General features: G+C 37.4%; 1 non-coding gene across 1 annotated transcript; it reads right to left on the reverse strand.

Moving 5' to 3' along the window:
* Positions 1 to 307: 307 nt before the first annotated feature.
* LOC120892070 (U6 spliceosomal RNA) lies at positions 308 to 414 on the reverse strand. Its single transcript, XR_005736741.1, has one exon. It is a non-coding gene; the product is annotated as a U6 spliceosomal RNA (small nuclear RNA).
* Positions 415 to 5112: the final 4698 nt, after the last annotated feature.

The following is a 5112-nucleotide window of genomic DNA, read 5'->3' on the forward strand; positions in this document are numbered from 1 at the left end:
TGATTCATAATGGGATAGGGAGCAGGAGCATGGGAGGAATAGGTGAACTCTAGATAGGGCAGAGGGGTTGGAGGGGAAGGGTGGGGACATGGGGTAATTAATGATGGTGGAATGTGATGTTCATTACTATTCAAAGCACATGTATGATGACATGAATTGGTGTGAATATATGATGTATACAAATAGGGATTGAAAAGATTGAAAGATTGAAAAGATTGAAAAGATTGAAAGTACAAGATTTAATGATATTCAAAGTATCCAAAATTTAAATATATTTTAAAAATCAATTAAATGTACATAATACTCCTTTTTTATGGAATGCTTCATGAATTTGCTTGTCATCTTTGCACAAGGGCCATGCTAATTTTCTCTGTATCACTCCAACTTTAATATATGTGCTGCCAAAGTGAGTGCTATACCTATTTTTATATGATTTTCATAAATATTCTTTTTCTTTTTCTTCCAAACATTAAAAGGAAAGCCCAATTTATTAACAAATAACAAAATTTTATAGAGTTAAATAAAAAGCATTGAAATAAAGGTGAAATTATGTTTAAGATTTTTTTTAAATTTTAATGAAAGTTCATTACATATTTTGTAGAAATATAAACTCTTTGTAATTTTATTATTCAGTATTCATCCAGTTACCTATTTAAATATCACAGGTCACAACTAAATATAAACTGTTTGATATAACAGAAGGTGTAACTTTTACAGACACCACACAAATTCATGATGACCTTCAAAACCTCAATTTCCAAGGTAAAGTAAAGCAAGAAAATGGTTGTTTGGCACTACTGGGTGACTTCATTATGCAGGAATGTTTTGCATTCATGATTTGATGGGATGGCACACAAAGCAGTGTCCCTAAGTTAGTACAACCCTAAACTTGCAAGCTCTGGTCACACTCACTGTAGGTTCTAAGGAAACAGAATGGAGAAGCATTTTCTTGGGGACTGAATAGTGTTGGGAATATCACAGGGAAAGAAGCCAGTGCACTGAGAATGGTAACTTTCTACATGATGATTGGCTTGGTTGCTTCAAAAATTTAATATCACCAAGGAGACCTGGGAAGTAGCGGAGCAGCTCAGGAGGCTGAGGCAGGAGGATTACAAGTTTAAAGCGAGGCCTTAAGCAACTGAGTGAGACCCTCTTTCTAAATAAAATACAAAAAAAAGACTGGGGATGTGGCTCAGTGGTCAAGTGCCCCTGAGTTTAATCCCTGGTTAAAAAATAAAAAAAAGAAGGGGCTGGGGTAGTGACTAAGTGGTAGCGCACTCATCTAGCATGTGCAGGGCCCTGGGTTCGATCCTCAGCACCACATATAAATAAATAAATAAAATAAAAGTATTGTGTCCAGGTACAACTAAAAAATAAATTTTAAAAAATGCTTTAAAAAAAAGGAAATTAGGAACATGTAGCAATCATATAAATATGCCAGAAAAAGCTTGTTCTATTCCTCACTCCAAATAGTAAAATATCTATTTAAAAAAATGAGACAATTAGGGAATTTTGTCATGAGCCATCCATGGGCTGTGTGTGAGCTATGTGCATTTGAGCATGTGGGAGGACTGGCCTGTCTTGCATGCTCCTTGGGCTGTGTGAAGCACGTGTGCCCTTTCCTCTTGCTCTGCCTGTGTTCCCACATGGCACCTGAGATGGGTGTGACTTGCCAAGATGTCAGTCAAACTGCTGACCACAGACATCATCAAGCAACCCTCTGAAACCCAATTCCTTGCCTTATTTGGGTAGAACTTTCTCAAAGGTCTTGGTGGAGGTGCCTCATAAATAGAAGGTTTCAGGCACGCTCTCTTTTGCAAAGCTTGCTCTTCTTGCTCCTTCCAGCACTGGAGCTGACCCTTGAGGTCACTGAGCCTTCTTGCCTTAGAAACTTATGTCCGTATGCCTCATGGTTTCTTCCCTGTTTCCTTAGTTATCAATAATACAGCCTGCCCCTTTAAACCCAGTTCATATTGCTGGCCTGGCCAGCTGGTGATAAAATTTGAGTAGGGATTGGCTCTTGGATCATATTATGAAATTACTGGTAAGGTTAACAGTTTTAATAATGGCACTATGATTGCATAGGAGAATTTTTAGGAAGAGTAGGCTGAATTCTTAAAGATAAAACATTGTTCTGTTAGCAACTTACTTGCAAATAGTTCAGCAAAATGTATTTCTTAGCTAAGAGATTAGTAGCAGGCACACTATGGTGGTGAACAAACACTCTTTCCTAATATTAGAAGTGCTAATAATGGATAAGATCTGTAGGGGACACAATTTCACAGTGCCAAATGTGCAAATCCACATATCTTGGAGAGCAAAAATTCCACCACTGGGAATTTATCTGACAAATATACTGGTTGGTATACATGTAAAATGATTCACATCCATCAGTAGGGAGATGGGCTGTGCATACAATAGAGTACACTTAGTACGTACAATATAGTAGAATAGAGGGATAAAATGGCAGGTTAAAGGTTAGTGATGGAAACATCTCTAACATCTAATACTAGGTGAAAAAAAATCAATATACTAAGTAATACTGTATTATACTTTTGATTCAGGGAAAAGATAATGTTTCTGTTTAAACTCTTTTTTGGCAGGATGTATAAGAAGTCAATCACAATGGCTTCCTGGGAGGAGAATTAAGTAGCTAGGGATTCCGGTGGGAGGGACACTTTTTCCTGATCATCCTTCTATACATTTTAATTTTTTTTTAAGTTGTAGAAGGACACAGTACCTTGAATTTTTTTTACTTATTTTTATGTGGTGCTGGGGAGCCAACACAGTGCCTCACATGTGTTTGGCAAGTGCTCCACCACTGAGCCGGTTAGGCCTGGCTGGAGTGGTTGGGAGTATTTTATCATCGGCACTCTTCAGAATGCTGGTGCAGACTGACAGTGAGAGCATCTTATTATTGGTTTAAGTTGCCGACAGGAATTACTCCCCACATATTGCCTGCACCCAGAGTAGACTGCTCCAATCACTATGCCTTCCGTATGCCACTATCCCTATGGAACAGTGGGTAAATGCCCTGAGCAGGAAATTCACACCCAAAGGGAGAGAGAGAAAAAGGAGAAAAAGAAAAGCCACATCAAAATATGTTCAATTTACTTACTCCTCTTTGAAATGCAAATTAAAACATCTATGAAAGACATTTTCACACTGCAAAAAAAAAAAAAACACATTTTTTTTTTTTACTAATCACATGCAATATTAGCAAGTGTATGAAAAAATAGGAAATGCAGGGCTTTTTGCATTTTCAGTGTTTATAGTCACTGAACTCATAATTCTATTTCTGAAAATTTATCTAAAGAAAGTAATCAGAGATGGGAATAAAAATATATTACTCACAATGGAAAAAATTTCAAAAGTAAATGCCCATGGTAATAAATTAAATTATGAAAGATCTCCATGGAGAAGCTGTAAGCAATCATTGAAACCATTTATATGTTGCAAAATAATATTTATTGACTCAAAATGTGAATAAAGCAATTCAAATCAAGCATAGAGAAACCATTTTTTTATTGTGGTCAAATTTATGTAAATATAATGTACTACTCTAACCATTTTTAAGTGCACAGTTCAATGACATTAAGTATTGTCACATTGTTCTGCAACCATCACCACCATCTAGCCCCAGAACTGTACTAATCAGACAATAACACTCCATTTCTGTCCCCCACTTAACCCCTGGAATCTACCATTCCACTTTCTGTTCCTACCTATTTGACTATTCTAGGTACCTAATATAAGTGGAATACAGACTAGCTGTTATTTTACGACTGGCTTATATTATAGGCATCCTGTCTTCTAGGTTCCTCCATGTTGTAACATGTGTCAGAATTCCCTCCTTTAAGAATTAATGGTGGGGGACGGCTAGGGTTGTGGCTCAGCAGTAGAGCGCTCGCCTAGCATGTGCGAGGTCCTGGGTTCGATCCTCAGCACCACATAAAAATAAATAAACAAAATAAATGTATTGTGAACAAATAAAAAAAATATTTAAAAAAATGGGGCTGGGGTTGTGGCTCAGTGGTAGAGAGCTTGCCTAGCATGTGCGAGGCCCTGGGTTCGATCCTCAGCACCACATAAAAATACATAAATAAAATAAAGGTATTGTGTCCAACTATAACTAAAAAATAAAAAATTTTTAAAAAAGAATTAATCATGTGCCACACGAAGAGACAGCCTACAGAATGGGAGAAAATCTTTGCCACTTGCACATCAGATAGAGCATTCATCTCCAGGATATATAAAAAACTCAAAAAGCTTAACACCAAAAAATAAATAAATAAATAACCCAATCAATAAATGGGCAAAGAAACTAAACATGCACTTCACAGAGGAAGAAATACAATCTGTCAACAAATATATGAAAAAAATGTTCAACTTCTCTAGCACTCAGAGAAATGTAAATTGAAACTACACTGAGGACTGGGGTTGTGGTAGAATGCTCACCTTGCATTTGCAAGGCACTGGGTTCAATCCTCAGCACCACATAAAAATAAATTAAGGTATCATGTCCTTCTGCAACTAAAAAAAATATTTTTAAAAGCTATACTGAGATTTCATTTCACTCCAGTCAGAATGGTAAATTTCAAGAATACAAGTGTTTCAGTCAGCTTTTTTGTTGCTATGGCTAAATGACCCCACCAGCATAACTGTAGAGAAGGAAAAGTTTATTTTGGGGCTCACGATTTCAGAGGTCTAATCCAGAGGTGGCAGGCTCCATTCTTTGGGGCTTGAGGTGAGGCAGAACATTATGGCAGAAGAATGTGGTGCAGAGAAGCAGCTCACATGGTGATCAGGGAGCAGAGAGAGACTCCACTCTCCAGATACAAATATATACCCCAAAGCCACACCCCTAATGCCCACCTCCTCCAGCCACACCCCACCCACCAGTTAATCCCATTGGGTTAACTCACTGATTAGGTTAAGGCTAGAACTCAATCATTTCTCCTCTAAATCTTCTTGCATTGTCTCACACATGAACTTTTGGGGGACACCTACATCCAAACCATAACAATAAGAAACAATAAATGTTAGTGAGGATGTGGGATAAAAGGTACACTCTTACCTTTCTAGTGGGACTTCAAACTTGTGCACTACTAT

This window comes from Ictidomys tridecemlineatus, chromosome 2 (genome assembly GCF_052094955.1).
Source record: "Ictidomys tridecemlineatus isolate mIctTri1 chromosome 2, mIctTri1.hap1, whole genome shotgun sequence".
NCBI classification, from domain to species: domain Eukaryota; kingdom Metazoa; phylum Chordata; class Mammalia; order Rodentia; family Sciuridae; genus Ictidomys; species Ictidomys tridecemlineatus.